This window comes from Theropithecus gelada, chromosome 15 (genome assembly GCF_003255815.1).
Source record: "Theropithecus gelada isolate Dixy chromosome 15, Tgel_1.0, whole genome shotgun sequence".
Lineage (NCBI taxonomy): Eukaryota > Metazoa > Chordata > Mammalia > Primates > Cercopithecidae > Theropithecus > Theropithecus gelada.
In genome coordinates, this window is record NC_037683.1 from 85,983,222 (window position 1) to 86,003,778 (window position 20,557).

A 20,557-nucleotide genomic window follows, 5' to 3' on the forward strand; every position below is an offset into this window, starting at 1 on the left:
TGTGTGTGTGGATACTGTATTAGTTAAGACAAAAAAAATCTGGCTTCATATGTTATAAAATAATGTCTTGAGCTATCCATTCAAGTGTGCTTTCTTGTTTCTCTGTTTTTTTTTTTTTTTTTTTTCCCTATTTCATTCAGTGGTTTTCACTGCCTTTGGGAAAAAGTGACACAGCAAAACACTTAGAAGGATCAAATGTTCTTCCTTTGAGGATGTGGTCTGCACATAAGAGAGAACATTTAGAGTCAGATTATGAGACTAAACCAGTTTCCTTCACCTGCAGCTGGATAAAAATTTCTAGAGGAAGGAGAGAATCAAGAAAGATTGAAGACTTGACTCCCTGTTAAGGGTTCTGCCCGAATTCTGAGAATAGAGAATAAAAGACACCCTCTCCCTCTCTAGTATATTTTGTCAGTGAAGGTCAGAGAGGCCCACGAAATCAGGTCTGGGGAGCAAGGTAAAACCCAGAATTTCTACATGATCATGTTAAAGTGGGAATGAAGGAATATCATTATAGTGTATCTGGGCAGGTGGGCATGAGACAGCCTGATTGAGTTTCTGAAATCCCAGGTCAGTGTGGGAGCAGCAGAATATTTTATGTGGCTGAGAGCTCCATAGTTTCTTTCTTTCTTTCTTTATTTGAGATGGAGTCTCACTCTGTTGCCCAGGCTGGAGTGTAGTGACACAATCTCTACTCACTGCAACCTCTGCCTCCCTGGTTCAAGTAATTCTCATGCCTCAGCCTCCTGAGTAGCTGGGATTACAGATATGTGCCACCACACCTGGCTAATTTTTGTATTTTTAGTAGAGATGGGATTTTACCATGTTGCCCAGGCTGGTCTCAAACTCCTGATCTCAAGTGATCCACCCGCCTCAGCCTCGCAAAGTGCTGGGATTACAGGCGTGAGCCACCAGCAGTCCCAGCTACTCAGGAGGCTGAGGCAGAAGAATCGCTTGAACCAAAGGGTGGAGGTTACAGTGAGCCAAGATTGTGCCACTGCACTCCAGCCTGGTGACAGAGCAGGACTTCATCTTAAAAAAAAAAAAAAAAAAGATCTTCTCAAGGTATTTTCTGTGCTTCTTGTTTTCTCTTTTGTATTTTTCATCTTTATGTCTTTGTGTTTCATTCTGGATAACTTTAGCGATCTGTCTCCCAGTTCACTAATTATCTTCTCAGCTATGTCTAGTATTGTAATTTATTGAATTATTAGTTTTAGGTATCAATTTTTAAGCTTTAGGATATCAAATTTGCCGCTTGTTTTCTGCCATAATTTTTTTTTTGAGATGGAGTCTCACTGTGTCGCCCAGGCTGGAGTGCAGTGCAGTGATGCGATCTCAACTCACTGCAAGCTCCGCATCCTGAGTTCACACCATTCTCCTACCTCAGCATCCTGAGTAGCTGGGACTACAGGCGCCCACCACCACGCCCAACTAATTATTATTTTTTGTATTTTTAGTAGAGATGGGGTTTCACTGTGTTAGCCAGGATGGTCTCCATCTCCTGACCTCGTGATCCACCCGCCTGGGCCTCCCAAAGTGCTGGGATTACTGGCATGAGCCACCACCTGCCTCTGTCATAATTTTTAACCATGACTTTTAGCTCCTTAAACATAGCAAGCACAGTTGTTTATATATGTATCTGATAATTCCAGCATCAGGCGCCTCTAGGGTCTACTTTCGTCTACTTCCATTTTTTTTTTTTTTTAATTTACATTAACAGTGTCTAGTCTGCATTTATGCCTGGTTACTTTTGATTGTGTGCTAGACATTGTTTTTGACAAATAATTTTTAAAACACAATGTGTACAAATCATATGAAGCCTAAACTGGTGTTTTGTTCACCAAAAAAGATTTTAAATTACTTTAGTTATGTTCGTAGGGACACTGTTAACTCAGGATGATGTTAATTCAAGTTTCAGATTTGATATTTTCCAGGTCAGCTGGACCCACTGTCCCTGCTGTATGATTTATTTCTTAAAGCAATATCAGTTCAGTTCTGCAGCTGTCTTATATACTATGGAGCTCTCAGTCACATAAAATATTCTGCTGCTCTCACACTGCCCTGTAGTTTGTAAGAGGAATAGTTTACTTCCGTATTACTCTTACATCTAGGGTGTAGCTCTTTGAGCTACCAGTCCAAAGTGAAGAATAATTTACTGAATTCCTACCTTCTCTGGCTCTAGGCACTGATTTTTGTTTTCCCTCTTGGCCACCTATCTTCAATTGGAAAATGCCCTCAATTTAAAAATGCTCCAAGTGCCAAGCTTTCCTATCTGAATTCCCATTTTTTCCTGTATCTGGCTGGCAATTCATTAGAATCCTGCTGGCCCTGTGATGCTTCTAAGATTTTCATCTTTTATTTTTATTTGTCTATTTATTTGAGATGGAGTCTCACTCTGTTGCCCAGGCTGGAGTGCAGTGGTATGATCTCAGCCCACTGTAACCTCCATCTCCTGGGGTTAAGTGATTCTCCTGCCTCAGCCCCCCAAGCAGCTGGGACTATAGGTGTCCACCAGCATGCCCAGCTAATTTTGCATTTTTAGTAGAGATGGAGTTTCACTATGTTGGCCAGGCTGATCTTGAACTCCTAACCTCAGGTGATCTGCCTGCCTTAGCCTTCCAAAGTGTTGGGTTTATAGGCATTAGCCACCACATCTAGCCTGAAGTTTTTATTAAAAATGCTTTACTGGGCTGGGCAGGATGGCTCATGCCTGTAATCCCAGCACTTTGGGAGATTGAGGTGGGTGGATCACTTGAGGTCAGGAGTTCAAGACCAGCCTGACCAACATGGTGAAATCCCGTCTCTACTGAAAATACGAAAATTAGCCTGGTATGGTGGTGTATGCCTGTAATCCCAGCTACTCAGGAGGCTGAGGCAGGATAATCGCTTGAATCTGGGGGCAGAGGTTGCAGTGAGCCGTGATCGTGCCACTGCACTCCAGCCTGGACAACAATAGCAAGACTCCGTCTCAAACACACACACACACAAAACAACAACAACAAAAAAACTTTACCAGAATTAAATTCCAGTCATCTTGAAGTCATGATCATGACGCTGTGGAAGAACCGGTGAGGTAGGATGAGACAGAATCTCAGATGCTATGCTGATTTGGGGCTGTGATGATTTTGGGCGATAGACTATGATGAGGCTTCAAAAAGAGTGCAATAGTGTATTTTAATTTCTTTGGGTAGATTCAAATTAATCTTCAGAAAGACAAAATGCAAATGTAGTCTTGTTAGAGCTTGCTGATGAGACTAAATTTTCCAAGTGTTTGAGGAATGCCTAACAAGGGAAAGGCAGAGCAAACTATTTTTAATGACCTTACGGCTCTGAATTGCTAAAAGGGAGTCAGTCCACCAGGCTCAGGCTACTTAGAGTAGAGGATCCTGTTTCAGTCACAGACTGGCTCATCTCTTAATCTGCCATAAAATGATGGCCTAGCATACATGTGGGAGCTGGGGCTAAGGGAGAAGGAGGTGCTGTGTTTTGCAGAAGAAGCTACATTCTATAGTAAGGACTGACTCTTCCCTAGCCTTGGAGGTGAAATACTTGTGAGACAGTGGCCAGGATCAGCTTAACTGCCCTCTCTTCTTGCTTTACCTATGGGAAACTGAGCCCCTTTTTGCAGAGTATATTCATCCACTGAACCCACCCACCTTATGATGCATAAAGTGATAAAGGCTTGGAGATCTGGAGGAATCCAAGGTGCGATCCCTGGCTCTAGAAGAAACTCTGGGCAGCCGGCATGATTTACTTTTCTCTGCTCCAAAGACTGGGGGATAAATTAAAGGAAAAGAGGGCATGACCCAGCCATCCACTGGTGCGAGTTGTTGCTTTAAGCAAAGACTACTGTTTCCCTTCCTGATTTTCCCCTGACCATACTCTCCCAGAGATGTCTCCCAGCAACCACCAGAGTTGTGGTTAAGTACACCTAGCCAATCCAATAAATCCATGGGAGATGCAGTCCACATAGCCTTGCATGACTTGTCATGTGAGTTACCGTTCTGGAGAGACAAACTCAGGCTGAAAACTTATTTGAGATAGCTTATGAAAACAAAGATAATTTATGGTGAGGATACAGGCACTCTCATACAATCTAAGGCAGAAAAACAGCTAAGCATCAGAACAAACTGGACCAAAGACTTAAACACTTCTACTCCTTTGTGTAATTGGTTTCATGCGCTTCTCTCTCTCCCTTCCTCTCTCTCTCTTTCTCTCTGTGGACTAGCTTTTTCTACTTTTCATATACAAATTTTAAAAATATAATTTCTAGCCAGGTGCAGTGACTCACGCTTGTAATCCCAGCACTTTGGGAGGCTGGGGTGGGTGGATTACTTGAGATCAGGATTTTAAGACCAGCCTGGCAATCATGGCAAAATCTCGTCTCTACTGCAAATACAAAAATTAGCTGGGTGTGGTGGTGCACGCCTGTAATCTCAGCTACTTGGGAGGCTGAGGCAGGAGAATCGCTTAAACCCTGGATGCAGCGGTTGCAGTGAGCTGAGATTGTGCCACTGCACTCCAGCCTGGGTAACAGAGGGAGACTTTGTCTCAAAATAAATGAATGAATAAATAAAATAATAAAAATAAATTAATTAATTAAATTTCTACAATTTCCCAACATTAAATGTCAGCAATTTGGAGAGGGACAGCTGTCTCTTGTTCTCTCTCTTTTCCAATTCTCAATTCCTGGGTCAGATGCTTTCCCTGGCTCAACTGACTATTGTTGTAGGGTAGGGCCATGAAACAGAAATATCACATTAGGATCCAACCTTTAACTATGTAGATGGACAGCAGTTCACAGAAAAAGTGGTTGGGAGGTGGAGGCAGGTGCTGAACAGATATTCTAAAAGGGCTCCACCAAAGAAAGCTATTTGTTATATTTATGAACATGCTGGAAAATTCTTTCAATTGTGTTCATGAAGAAATTATGATTGATTGGTTAAAAGCTAACACACATGTAGATTATGTAACCTCTTTTTTTTTTTTTTTTTTTTGAGATGGAGTCTCGCTCCTTGCCCAGACTGGAGTGCAGTGGGATCTTGGCACACTGCAAGCTCCGCCTTCCGGGTTTACACCATTCTCCTGGCTCAGCCTCCCAAGTAGTTGGGACTACAGGTGCCCGCCACTACGCCTGGCTAATTTTTTTGTATTTTTAGTAGAGACTGGGTTTCACTGTGTTAGCCAGGATGGTCTCGATCTCTGACCTTGTGATCTACCTGCCTCGGCCTCCCAAAGTGCTGGGATTACAGGTGTGAGTCACTGTGCACAGCCTATATAACTTCTTAAATCTATGTCTAGTATCTGAATCTACATATTATTTTGGCATATATAGACAAATCCCAGATACTTCAAAGGCTATCATTAGAAAAATGTTAATGAAAAGGTTAGTGGAATCCTTTATATTTATTACCTGTGAGAATGTCCAGTTTAACTTTCTTACTCTACTGATGAAGAAACAGAACTGAAATCAAAAGATTATAAAGCTATTTTCAAGATGCATTTAGGTTTTCATTCTAAATACTGAAAAAAGATATCCCTGCAAATAGCGGTTAAGAAATTAAGAAGTCCAAAACCCAATAATGTAGTTGGCAGCCTGTTATAAAGATTTAGAGTATTCAAAGATAAAGTGAAATAAAAAGACTACTATTAATTTTTTTATACCAGAATAGAAACAGTTTATTTTCATTATCACTACACTTACTTCAGATATATCTATTATCTAAGTTGATGCTTGCAAAGACTCCTGATTCTTACACAAAGGCAGTTGATTCATGGATCTCTTAGAGGAAAAAAAAAATAGTTGGATGTGTTACAGCTATATGAATCATGTAGGATACTGCTTAAAGCTATATTTATCATGGATGAGGGAAAGTTTTCAGGGGAAACTATTAATCTACCTAAAGTTACCCAGTTCACCTCTGTTCCAAGGGACTCATCTTTTCAGCATTTTGTTTAGCGTGTTACAAAGGTACCTCAATGTCTTCTACACTATTAGCATTGTGGGAAGAAACTCTCCCGGAGCTGGTAGAAGTCATCCTTGAAAGTCTGGATTTCTCCTGAAAACTTGTATTTCTGTCATTGTGTTAACTACCTTCTTGAATCCTTTTGATCCTGACCTCCATGTCCTCTTCCCTTGGTTGCATTTAAATTTAGCTGCATATAACCTTGCTCTTTTCCTTCTAATCCAACCTATAAACCATATGAGGGGAGGATATGTGATTTGTCAATTTTTTCCCTCACTTCCTCCTCAAGAACTTTCAGTGGCCCCATATTACCTCTGAGATTAAATTGTAGCCACTCATCCTGAGTTTTGGTGTTCCACAATCTAATGTATCTAGTTAGCTTTATGTTCCAGTCTGTTTGTGCTGCTATAAAGGAAGATTGAGGCCAGATAATTTAATAAGAAAAAAGACTGACTTGGCTCACAATTCTGCTTGCTGGAAGATTGAGCATCTGGTAAAAGCCTTAGGCTGCTTCTATTCATGGCAGAAGGGTAAGCGGAGCCTTCATGTGCAGAAAGCACAGGGCAAGGGAGGCAGCAAGGGAGGTGTGGAAAGGTGCCAGGCTCTTTTTAACAACCGCTTCTCAAGGGAACTAATACAGTGAGAACTCACTGACTCTTTCTACAGGGAGGTAATTAATCTAGTCGTGAATGATTCTCCCCCATGACCAAAATATTTTTCATTAGGCCCCACCTTCAACATTGGGATAAAATTTCAACATGAGGTTTGGAGAGGGGACAAACATCCAAACTCTAGCATTCTGCCTTTGGCACCGTAAAACTTATGTCCTTCTTACATTCGAATACAATCGTTTCTTCCTAATAGTCCCTAAAAGTCTTAATTGGTTCCAGCATAAACTCAGAAGTCCAAAGTCCAAAGTACCACCTGAGACTCAAGGCAACTTCCTTACAGCTGTGAGCCTGTAAAATAAAAAATGAGTTATATTCTTCCATGATACAATGGTTGTACAGGCATTGAGTAAATATTCCCATTTCCCTAATGGAGAAACTGGCCAAAAGAAAGTGGTAACAGGGCCCATCCAAGTTTGAAAACCAGTGGGGCAGACATTAATCTTAAAACCCCAAAATAATTTCCTTTGACTCCATATTACACATCCTGGGCATAGTGGTGTGAGGGGTGGGTCCTAAGGCCTTAGGCAGCCCCACTCTTTGGCTTTTCTGGGTGCAGCCCAATGCCTGTGCCTTTTTCAGGCTGCAGTTGTATGTTGCTGGTGGCTCTATAATTCTGGGGTCTGGAGGGTGGTAGCCCTGCTCCCATAGCGGCAATAGATACTGCCCAAGTAGAGGCTGTCTGTGGTGGATCCGCCCCTATGGCAGACTTCTGCCTGCCTGCCCAGGCTTTCCAGTAAATCCTCTGAAATCTAGGTGGAAGCTGCCAAGCCTCCAACATTTTTGCATTATGGGCACCTGCAGATTTCACACCATGAAGCCACCAAGGCTTACCACTTACACTCACCTGAGCAGTGGCTCAAGCAGTACCTGGGGCCATTTGAGCCATGTCTGGAGCCAGAGTGGTCAGGATGCAGACAGCAGCATCCTGAGGCAGCGCAGGGCAGTGGTGCCCCAGGCTTGTTCTGCAAAATTATTTTGTCCTCCTAGGCCTCTAGGCTTGTGATGGGAGGAGCAGCCTCAAAGGTTTCTGAAATGCCTTTGGGTCCTTTTTTTCCAATGTCTTGGCTATTAGAACCTAGTTCCCATTTAGTCATGCTAATATCTCTCTAGCAAGTGTTTGGCTGCATCCTTGAATTCCTCTCCTGAAAACACTCTCTCTTCCTCTACCACATGGCCAGGCTGCAAATCTTCCAAATTTTTATGCTTTACTTGGTTTTTAGTTACAATTTACAACTTTAGGTCATTCCTTTGCTGCTATATCTAATTAACAATCAGATTTACAATAAAAAGCAGTATAAACCAAAAAGTATCTGAGACAGGTCTCAATCAATGTAAGGGTTTATTTTGCCATGGTTAAGGACCATGGCCCATGACACAGCCTCAGGAGGTCCTGAGAACATGTGCCCAAGGTAGTTTTGTGTAGCTTGGTTTTTTACATTTTAGGGAGACAGAAGTTACAGACAAAAACATAAATCAATACATGCAAGGTATATATTGGTTTGGCCCAGAAAGGCAAGACATCTCCAAGTGGGGGCTTCCAGGTCATAAGTGTATTCAAAAATTTCCTGATTGGCAATTGGTTGAAAGAGTTAAGCGCTGCCTGAAGAGTTGAAGTCAGTTTGAATTAAGATAAAGAGGTTGGCTGGGTACTGTGGCTCATGCCTGTAATCCTAGCACTTTAGGAGGCTGAGGTGGGCAGACTGCTTGAGCCCAGAAGTTTGAGATCAGCCTGGGCAACATGGTGAGACCCTGTCTTTCCAAAAAATACAAAAATTAGATGGGCATGGTGGAGCACATCTGTAGTCCTTGCTACTCGGGAGGCTGGGGCAGGAGGATTACTTGAGCCCAGGAGGCAGAGGTTGCAGTAAGCTGAGATTGCACCTTTGCATTCCAGCCTGGGTGACAGAGCCAGACCCTGTCTGGAAAAAAAAATAAAAAATAAAATTGTGAAAGTAAAGGTTCTTGTCACGTGGATGAAGCCTCCAGGCAGCAGGCTTCAGAGTGAATAGATGATGAATGTCTCTTATTAGAACTTAAAAGGTGTCAGACTCTCTGGAAAAGACTTGGTAAGGGAAAGAGATTCTCTACAGAACACTAATCTCCCCCACAAGAGACAACATTGCGGGGCCTTTTCAAAATGTCAAATAAATATATTTTGGGATAAAATACTTGTACTGTATTGTATCGTATTGTATTGTATTGTATCATATTTTTGAGACAGAGCCTTGCTCTGTCATCCAGGCTGGAGTGCAGTGGCACGATCTCGGCTCACTGTGACCTCCGTCTCTCCAGCTCAAGTGATTCTCCTGCTTCAGCCTCCTGAGTAGCTGGGATTACAGGTGTCTGCCACCACGCCTGGCTAATTTTTTGTATTTTTAGTACAGGCGGGGTTTCACCATGTTGGATAGGCTGGTCTCAAACTCTTGACCTCAAGTGATCTGCCTGCCTTGGCCTCCCAAAGTGCTGGGATTACAGGCATGAACCACCACACATGGACAATAAAATACTTTTATTTCCTTTAGGTCTTGCTATGTCATGTGCTACTATAACAGAGTCGGGTTCAAAGTTGGTATCTTATTGCTACAAAGAGTCTCTTTTGTCAGTCGTATGATCTCTGTTTTAATGGCGATGCTGGTCATTCGTGTCTAAACTCCAAAGGGGGAGGGTATAATAAGGCATGTTGGATACCCTCTCATCCTGTTATGGCATGAGCTGGTTTTTCAGGTTTCTTTGGGATCTCCTTGACCAAGGGGTCCATTCCGTTGATTGAGGGGAGTTTGAATTTTAGTTTTGATTTCCAGCAGCCATGCCACCTCTTGAATGCGGTATTGCTCAGAAATTTCTTCTGCTGGCTGAGCATGGTGACTCATGTCTGTGAGAGGCAGGCGCTTTGGAAAGCTGAGGTGGGCAGATCACTTGGGCTCAGGAGTTTGAGACCAGCCTGGGCAGCATGGCAAAATTCCATCTCTACAAAAAGTACAAAAAGAAATTAGCCAGGTGTGGTGGCATGTGCTTGTACTCCCAGCTACTTGGGAGGCTGAGGTGGGAGAATGACCTGAGCCCAGGAGATAGAGGTTGCAATGAGCCGAGATCATGCCACTGCATTCCATTCTAGCCTGAGTGACAGAGCAAGACCCTGTCTCAAAAAAAAAAAAAAAAAAAAAAAAAAAAAATTCTGGCAGATATCCTAGGTCCTAGGTCCTAGGTCATCACTCCATCACTCTTAACTGCAACCTTCCACAAATCCATAGGACATGGACACAATACAGCCAAGTTTTTTTTTCTAAAGCATAACATGGAACCCTTTGCTCTAGTTCCCAGTAAGTTTCTTATTTTCTTCTGAGACCTCCTCAGCATTGCCTTTACTGTCTATATTTCTATCAGCATTTTGGTCAAAACCAGTTAACCAATCTCTAAGAAGTTGCAAGCTTTCCCTCATCTGCCTGTCTTCTTCTGAGCCCTCCAGGTACTTCCAACCTCTGTCCAATGCCCTGTTTCAAAGTTACTTCCACATTTTCAGGTGTCTTTACAGCAACACTTCACTACTTGGTACCAATATTCAGACTGTCCATTTTGCATTGCTTTAAAGGAATACCTGAGGATGGGTCATTTACAAAGAAGGAGGTTTATTTGGCTCACAGTTCTGCAAACCTATACAAGAAGCATGGTGCCCGGATTTGCTTCTGGTGAAGGCAAGGAAGCTTCCACTTGTGGCAGAAAGTGAAGGGGAGCCTCCATGTGCAGAGATCACATGGCGAGAGAGGAAGAGCATGAGAGGAGAGGAAGCTGCTACGCTCTTTTTAACAGAGGTACAGGCTTTTGAGGGAACTAACAGATTGAGAACTCACTCACTACCACCCCTGCCAGGGAGGGCATTAATCTATTCATGAGAGATCCACCCATACAACACACACCTCTCATTAGGCCCCACCTCCAACATTGGGATCAAATTTCAACATGAAGTTTGGGAGGGCGAACATCCAAACTACAGCACCTTGTTTCTTGTTGTTTTCTAATATTTATCTTTTATCCCAGGAAATGGGGGGTAGGAAGATGAGTTCTTGGTGTACTCTAAGCAGTCATGCTCAGCCTGTACTATCAAATTTTATTCCACTTATTCTTCTGTTGAGGCTTGCATGACTTCCTTAAGGTACAATGGCAGAGATAGCCACATAGGTAGTAAAATCAGGGGCAGACAGTTTTCTGCCAGGAATTTGCCTTAGGGAAATTCCTCATCTTTGACTTTCCTCATTCTGACTTCTTTTTTCTTTTAATTCTACCTCCTCTCCAAACCTGGCACTATTCCTTTCCAATCTTTATCCTTGTCCTTACTGTTTTGAAGTTGGCTCTTATGCCTGTTTGTCTTTGCAATCTGTCTCTGCATTGCCATGTTGGTAGTTGTTTATTTTTGTCCCTAGTCATGATTCCCAGAACTTTGCTGTGGTCATTTTGATGCCCCTCCCTTTGACTGTTACAAACCACGAGAGCTCATGCAAGTGGCCACATGTTGTAGTGGTTAAGAGCACAGGCCCTGTAGCTTAACTTGAAACTCAGCACGACAACATACTGGCTGTGTGACTAAGGCGAGTTAAATGACCACTCTGTGTCCTGATTTTCTTATCTATAAAATGGAGCTAGAATAGTACCTCCTCATAGGGATGTTGTGAAGCTTCAGTGAGTTAATACAGATATAATGATTAGTTATCTGCCTCCATTAAATCCAATCATCAATACTACCAATCTTTATTAAAACTTCTGACTTTTCTTTTTGGATGTGGCCAGGTCCTGAACCAAATTGGTTTTTCCAAGTCAAATTTAAATCTACCTTCCTTCCCTTCCTTTTTTCTCAATGCCAAATTGTTCTTCAGTTTCCATCTCTAGCCCCGTAATCTTTGATTTCTCTTGCCCACATGGATGGTTACCTTTTCTGAAATGTCATAGCCCTTACAGTGCTAGCCACCTATTTTGATGCCAAATCTTTACACCAACCAGTGTATCACTTAATCAAGTCTTACATCTATGTCTTAATTTCTCCAACCAAACCTAAGACTTGTTGGTGCCAAGAATCAAATCTCATACTTTTGAGTTATTCAAATCCTACATAACAGTAGATACTGAATAAGTATCTGTCTGTATGAATTTTTTGAATAACTAGAATTCTCTTAAAGAGCCTAGAAGCAACTGGGTGCAGTGGCTCACACCTATAATCCCAGCACTTTGGGAGGCCGAGGCAGGCGGATCACCTGAGGTCAGGAGTTTGAGACCAGCCTGACAAATATGATGGAACCCTGTCTCTACTACAAATACAAAAATTAGCTGGGCGTGGTGGCATGTGCCTGTAATCCCAGGTACTCAGGAGGCTGAGACAAGAGAATTGATTGAACCCGGGAGGCGGAGGTTGTAGTGAGTCAAGATCACACCATTGCACTCCAGCCTGGGCAACTAGAGCAAGACTCCATCTCAAAAAAAAAAGCCTAGAAGCTTTCCAGGGTGGTCTTGGGGGTATTGGCTTTAGAAGAGGAAGCTTGATAGATGAAAACTTCCAGATCAACAGCATTCTGTGTACTTCTCAGAAACAAGGTATGACTAGACTGAAAGATCTGAAGTCAGGAAGAAACTTCTTGGCATCAGTCTATGCCCTTAGGAAGAAGTGAGTCGTAAGTTCTATTAGCATACATAGCTGAAAAACTGAAAGAGGATGTAAGAGAAAGGATTGTAAAAAAACTAAAAAGAAAAACAAACAAAAAGCCCCCAAAAAACAAACAAAAAACCCCCAAAAAACAACAAAAAAACCCCCCCAAAACCTAGGTGAGGTATTTGCAATACTAGAGCCAAAGAATTTGACCTGAGAGGCTGGGCGTGGTGGCTCACATCTGTAATCCCAGCACTTTGGGAGGCCGAGGTGGGTGGATCACTTGAGGTCAGAAGTTTGAAACTAGCCTGGCCAACTTGGTGAAACCCCATCTCTACTAAATACACATAAAAAAGGGCCCGGTGAGGTGGCTCATGACTGTTAATTCCAGCACTTTGAAAGGCCGAGGTGGGAGGATTATCTGAGGTCAGGAGCTCGAGACCATCCTGGCTAACATGGTGAAACCCTGTCTCTACTAAAAATACACAAAATTAGCCGGGTGTGGTGGCATGTGCCTGAAGTCCCAGCTGCTTGGAGGCTGAGGCAGGAGAATCACTTCAACCTAGAAGGTGGAAGTTGCAGTGAGCTGAGGTCGTGCCACTATACTCCAGCCTGGACGACAGAGCAAGACTCTGTCTCAAAATAAATAATTAACTGGGTGTGGTGGCACACACCTGTAATCTCAGCTGCTCCTGAGGCTGAGGTGGGAAAATTGCTTGAACCCAGGAGGCAGAGGTTGCAGTGAGCTGACATTGCATCACTGCACTCCAGCCTAGGGGGGAAAAACAGAAAGAAAGAATTCTGATCCAGGCACTGACTCATTGACCAAGTCATCTTCACTCTTCAGGCCTCAGCTTTCTTCATTTGTGTTTTTTTTTTTGAGACAGTCTTACTCTGTTGCCCAGGCTGGAGTGCAATGGCACAGTCTTGGCTCACTGCAACCTCTGCCGCCTGGGTTCAAGCAATTCTTCTGCCTCAGCCTCCCGAGTAGGTGGGATGACAGGTGCCCGCCACCGCGCCCAGCTAATTTTTGTATTTTTAGTAGAGACAGGGTTTCACCATCTCGGCTAGGCTGTTCTCGAACTCCTGACCTCGTGATCCACCCACCTCAGCCTCCCAAAGTGCTGGGATTACAGGCGTGAGCCATCGCGCCCAGCCAGGTCTCAGCTTTCTAATGTGCAAAATGAAAATATGCACTAGCCCTTCACTTGGCTTTCTCTATGTGATAATTTTTTTTTAAGTGAAGATGTCATGTTACATTTTATCTTTATGTTTACATTTCATCTTGTGAGGTTGCCTTTGAGCCTTGACACAGTGATTTTTCCCATCTCAACCAGTGTCCTCACCATCCACTAATTGTTTATGCACTTCTTCCCATCTCTCCTGCTACTAGTCTATCCAGAGCTACAACCACTTCCTTTATAGATTATTGGAATAACTTTCTTATTGGTCTTCATATTTTCACTCTGACTCCCCTCCGATCAATTTTCTGCAATGCAGTCAGAATTATCTTTTAAAAATGTAAGTTAGGACAGGCATGGTGGCTCACGCCTGTAATCCTGGCACTTTGGGAGGCCAAGGTAGGAGGATCACCTGAGGTCAGGAGTTTGAGATCAGCCTGGTCAACATGGTGAAACTCCATCTCTACTAAAAATATAAAAATTATCTGGGCGTGGTGGCGGGCGCCTGTAATCCCAGCTACTTGGGAGGCTGAGGCAGGAGAACTGCTTGAACCCGGGAGGCCATATATATATATATGTAATATATATATATAAAGTTTGATCACACCATTGTCCTGCTTAATCTTTTTTTCTTTTTAATTTTTAGAATTTTTAAGAGAAGTCTCTCTCTATGTTGCCCAGACTGGTCTCTAATTTGTGGGCACAAGAGATCCTCTCATCTTTGCCTCCCAAGTAGCTGGGAATACAGGCATGTGCCACCACACCCAGTGACTTTCCTCCCTAAAATGCTTCAATAGCTCCCTCCCTCCTTCCTTCCTTCCTTCCTTCCTTCCTTCCTTCCTTCCTTCCTTCCTTCCTTCCTTCCTTCCTTCCTTCCTTCCTTCCTTCCTTCCTCTCTCTCTCTCTTCCTCTCTCTCTCTTTCTTTCTTTTTCTCTTTCTCTCTTTCTTTCTTTCTTTCATGGAGTCTTGTTCTTTCACCCAGGCTGGAGTGCAGAGGCGTGATCTCGGCTCACTGCAACCTCTGTCTCCCGGGTTCAAGTGATTCTTCTGCCTCAGCCTTCCGAGTAGCTGGGACTACAGGCACGTGCCACCACACCCCAATAATTTTTTGTATTTTTAGTAGAGACAGAGTTTCACCATGCTGGTCAGGCTGGTCTCGAACACCTGAGCTTGTGATCCGCCCGTCTTGGCCTCCCGAAGTGCTGGGATTACAGGCTTGAGCCACCGCACCCGGCCGCTTCCATAGTTTATTTTTGTGCTTAATATAAAGTTTAAATTCATGTCCAGAACCTATAGGGTGTCATATGACCAGGCCCCTCAAGGTATAACTCCAGAAACTCTCCACTTCACTCAAGCCATGTTTGTCTCATCTTAATTCTTCAAACATACCACATTCTTTCCTAACTCAAGGTCTTTGAGCTTGCTGCTTCTTCCAGGTGGAATGATTTTAGCCCTGCCCTTTGTTGTTGTTTTTTAACCTTTTTTTTTTTTTTTTTTTTTTTGAGACAGAGTCTTGCTCTTGTTTTCCAGGCTGGAGTGCAGTGGTGCGATCTCGGCTCACTGCAACCTCCACCTCCTGGGTTCGAGTGATTCTCCTGAATCAGCGTCCTGAGTAACTGGGATTATAGGCACCCGCCACCACACCTGGCTTATTTTTGTATTTTTAGTAGAAATGAGGTTTCGCCATGTTGGCCAGGCTGATCTCAAACTCCTGACCTCAGGTGATCCTCCCACCTCAGCCTCCCAAAGTGCTGGGATTATAGGCGTGAGCCAGCCAGCATACCCAGCCTTTTTACCCTTTTTTTTTTTTTTTTTTTTAATGATTTCAATAGGTTTTTGGGGAACAAGTGGTTTTTGGTTACATGAAAAGTTCTTGGCCGGGCGTGGTGGCTCAAGCCTGTAATCCCAGCATTTTGGGAGGCCGAGATGGGTGGATCACGAGGTCAGGAGATCGAGACCATCCTGGCTAACACGGTGAAACACCATCTCTACTAAAAAATACAAAAAACTAGCCAGGCGAGGTGGCGGGCGCCTGTAGTCCCAGCTACTCGGGAGGCTGAGGCAGGAGAATGGCGTGAACCCGGGAGGCGGAGCTTGCAGTGAGCCGAGATCCGGCCACTGCACTCCAGCCTGGGTGACAGAGCGAGACTCCGTCTCAAAAAAAAAAAAAAAAAAAAGAAAAAGAAAAGTTCTTTAGTGGTGATTTCTGAGATTTTAGTGCACCCATCACCTGAGCAGCCTACACTCTACCCAATGTGTAGCCTTTTATCCTTCACCCCCCCAACTCTTTCCCTGAGCTCCCAAAGTTCATTGTATCATTCTTATGCCTTTGCATTCTCATAGCTTAGCTCCCACTTATGAGTGAGAACATACAATATTTGGTTTTCCATTCCTGAGTCTCCAGTTCCACCCAGGTTGCTGTGAATGCCATTAATGTGCTCCTTTTTATGGCTGAGTAGTATTTCATAGGGGGTGTGTGTGTATGTGTGTATATATATATATATCACATTTCTTTATCCACTCATTGATTGATGCGCATTTGTAACCCTGCCCTTTGAATGGCTGGCTGCTTCTTCTTATGCTTCAGAATTAATACTTTGTAATTATACTAATATATTTTTTTTAAAAAAGAAAAAAACCCCTGTACATAAAAATCGGTCTGTCACAATAATGTATAACAACATTATGGTTTCTATTTTAATGACTTGGCAAACTGCAAACTGGTCAATGATTTCATTAAAAGTGATCTTTTTTAAAAATATAATCAGGTTCAATAGACAGTTTAACCAGATTTGTCAACTGTTTTTTTTTTTTTTTTGAGACGGAGTCTCACTCTGTCACTTAGGCTGGAGTGCAGTGGCGGGATCTCGGCTCACTGCAGGTTCCGCCTCCCGGGTTCACGCCATTCTCCTGCCTCAGCCTCCCGAGTAGCTGGGACTACAGGTGCCCGCCACCATGCCCAGCTAATTTTTTGTATTTTTAGTAGAGATGGAGTTTCACTGTGTTAGCCAGGATGGTCTCGATCTCCTGACCTCGTGATCCACCCGCCTCGGCCTCCCAAAGTGCTGGGTTTACAGGCGTGAGCCACTGCGCCTGGGCTTTTTTTTTTTTTTCTTAGACATGTTCTCACTCTGTCGCCCTGGATGGAGAGCAGTGGCGCCATCTTGGCTCACTGAAACCTCTGCCTCCCGGGTTCAGTGATTCTCATGCCTCAGCCTCCCGAGTAGCTGGGATTAGAGGCACCTGCCACCATGCTCAGCTAAGTTTTGAATTTTTAGTAGAGATGGGGTTTCACCATGTTGGTAAGGTTGGTCTTGAACGCCTGACCTGAAGTGTGATCCAGCTGCCTCGAACTCCCAGAGTGCTGGGATTACAGGAGTGAGCCACTGCACCCAGCCTCCATAAAAAGGTCTTAAACAAAGGATGTGGTTGGTGAAATAAAAATCCTATTGCACAGTAATTTTCACAAATTGTAAAATTGACAATACCTTCACTTCTTTCAGATCAATTATAGTGGCTTTCAAATGTCATCACTCAAAAAAGTTCCACTAAAATATCTTCACTAGAAAATTAATCATAAATTGATGGTACAGATGGGGTGCAGTGGTTCACGAATAGAATCACACCATTTTGGGAGGCCGAGGCGGACGGATCACCTGAGGTCAGGAGTTCAAGACCAGCATGGCCAACATGGTGACACCCTATCTCTACTAAAAAAAAAAAAAAATGAAAAACTTAGCCGGGTGTGGTGGCGCATGTCTGTAATTCCGGCTACTTGGGAGGCTGAGGCAGGAGAGTCGCTTGAACCCAGAAGGCAGAGGTCACAGTGAGCTGAGATCATACCACTACACCTCAGCCTGGGCAACAGAGCGAGACTCCTCTCAAAAAATATGTAAATAAATAAATTGATGTTACACTTGGAAAAACTGCTGAAATGTTCCTCTTCTGCAAAAAGTTAGAGAAACCACTGAATGATTGAAAACATTGACATTATTTAATACTTTGCTTTAGAGCAAGTACCCGGTTGTTGATTAAAGTGATTGAAGGATTCAAACACTGTCCTTTTGTTTTCTTTTGGTAACATCAGACCGGCATATTTTGTTATTGCTGCTGGTTGTTTTCTTCAAAATTTGCTTTGAAAAAGATGTAAATGGCCATTTCCTTATACTTGTGATTAAATATTTATTGGCCTTTCCACCAGTTCTCTGCACTGATCTTCAAGAAAAAAATTTAAAACCTGCACACAAAATTTTAAAGACTGCACACAGAATTTTAAAGCATGCACACAGAATTTTAAAGCATGCACATTTTTCAAAGCTGATTCTGTCTCTTCGGAAGTTTGTGTCTGATTAAGTTCATCTAAGATTTCACTCCAGGAAAAAAGTTAACTCAGAAAAGATAAATAGCCTCAGCAGAGAGAAAAATCTACTGATTTTCTTGTGTCTACATTTTCTTTTAGATAGTATAATACTTCAAAGGTTGGGACTCGTTTCTAAAACTTTACTGTGTGCATAGCTTCAAAATGAATACTCTGTTGTGTGTGGGAAAGCCTTTTCATTGTCATACTTAAAATCTTCAGCATGGACCATCAGTGAATCTTTTTAAAATTGATAAAAAGGCCAGGCGCGATGGCTCACGCCTGTAATCCCAGCACTTTGGGAGGCTGAGGCGCGTGGATCACCTGCGGTCAGGAGTTTGAGACCAGCCTGGCCAACATGGTGAAACTCCGTCTCTACCGAAAATACAAAAATCAGCTGGGTATGGTAGCATGTGCCTGTAATCCCAGCTACTCAGGAGGCTGAGGCAGGAGAGTGGCTTGAACCTGGGAGGCAGAGGTTACAGTGAGCTGAGATTGTGCCACTGCACTCCATCCTGGGCAACAGAACGAGACTCCATCTCAAAAAAAAAAAAAAGGGTTAAGAAGATGAAGTAAAAATTTTCCAAGTTCCCCTCCACCCCTCTAAAAAAATCATACCTGAAGAAACATTTCCAAAACAGTGGAGTTTGGAGATTGAGTTACACAAGCACAAATGAGGATTTAGGATAAATTTCTTTGACTTTTACCTAAACACTGTAGTCAGTCTTGGCCATAGTTTCAACATTGCCATGTCCTTGGCGATGATAGGGGTTCATGTCCAATATATCACAATTCAGTCATACGGTGACTACCATGTGAGTTCAGGAGTATTTATCTTAGAAATAGAAAGAAACCCAGGAATGACTCCTTTCTTTCAAATTTGCTGTTCTCAAAATGAACATAACTGAGGACTTTACATTCGATCAGAGTGTAAACCATTGGGAAGACTAAGTTCTCTGAAAAAGAATCAAAGACTTGGAGATAGGAACAGAGCCTGAAATGAACAGAAATTATTCTACACCCACCATTCACCTAATCTAGAAACAAATGCGTATAGCTAAGTGTGTTAGTCCATTCGGGATTCTTTAACAGAATATCAATTAACTGGAATGCTTCACAGTAAACATTTATTTCTCAGAGTTCTGGAGGCTGAGAAGTCCAAGATCTGGTATCTGCTGAGGTTCCTCTTCCTGGTTTGCAGATGACCATCTTCTTGTTCTATCCTCACATGGCAGATAGCAGAGAGCAGACCATCTCTCGTGTCTCCTCTAAGAAGAACATTAATCCTATTTACGAGCCCTCTACCTTCATAACCAAAAGGCTTCATCTCCACATACCATCACTTGGAGATTTAGCCTTCAACACAGGAATTTTGGGGGTACACAAACATTCAATCTATGGCACTGAGTATGTATGTGTTGGGAACTGATTGCATAAATCGGAATTCTTTAAATTAACTTCCATGTAGAATACAGTATTTATTAAAGGATAAGTAATAAAAAATGTGTTAATTTATAGCACGTATATTATTATTAAAAGTCTACAGGGCTGGGCACAGTGGCTCACGCCTGTAATCCCAGCACTTTGGGAGGCCGAGGTGGGGTGGATTACGAGGCTAGGAGTTCAAGATCAGCCTGGCCAAGATGGTGAAATTCCGTCTCTACTAAAAATACAAAAATTAATTGGGCACAGTCAGGCGCATGCCTCTAATCTAGCTACTTAGGAGGCTGAGGCAGGAGAATTGCTTCCATGAACCCGGGAGGTTCATTCAAGATCATGCCACTGCACTTCAGCCTGGGTGAAAGAGTGAGACTCTGTCTTAGAAAAAAAAAAGTTAACAGTAACTGCAATTGTTTAGAATTTAAACCAACAAGATATGTTTTCTTTTCCGGGAGTTGTATTTTTTATCACTGCCATTGTCTACAATTGCCAGTGCATGGCAAAAAGCAGACTCGTCTTGCTGAGGTGGCTCACGCCTGCAATCCCAGAACTTCGAATGGACGAGGCAGGAGGATTGCTTGAGCCCAGGAGTTGGAGACCAACCTGGGCAACACAGTGAGATCCCATCTCTAAAAAAATAAAAATAAAACCACTCATTTTTGTCAATTTTATTACTGCTTTTAATTTTTTGAAAGACGATGTGCTGCCCCAGCTCTGGGTACACACATGCCCATGACAGCAAGCTCATAAGAGAAGAAACCACATCCCCTCTCTCCACCTATATATCTAGTGCCTTGCACACTAGCTGGCACATGGTGGACATGAAATAAATATTTGTGGAATAAATAAGTGAAGAAAAATGTTAGAACACTTTATAAGAAACAATAGATCCTCAGAGATCAACATTTCAAATTAGCAACTTTATTTACAAACCTCTTTTCTGAATTTTATTATTTACTACAAATGCTTGCAAGACTTGTTATTATACACTCATATATTCCCATCAAAGGTAATCATCAGATATTATATTTCACTAAATAATTTAATGGTGTGTTCTGTTCTTTATTCATTATTATTATTATTTTTATGTGTGTGAAAATGGAGTTTCACTATGTTGCCCAGGCTGGTCTTGAACTCCGGGGTTCAAGTGGATCCTTCTGCCTTGGCCTCCCAAAGTGCTGGAATTACAGGCGTGAACCACCATGCCCAACTATGTTTTTTGCTCTTTAGTAAGTCTAGCCATGTTAAATTTTATGTGGGTTTTTTTTTCTTTTTCTTTTCTTTTTTGAGACTGAGTCTCACTCTTATC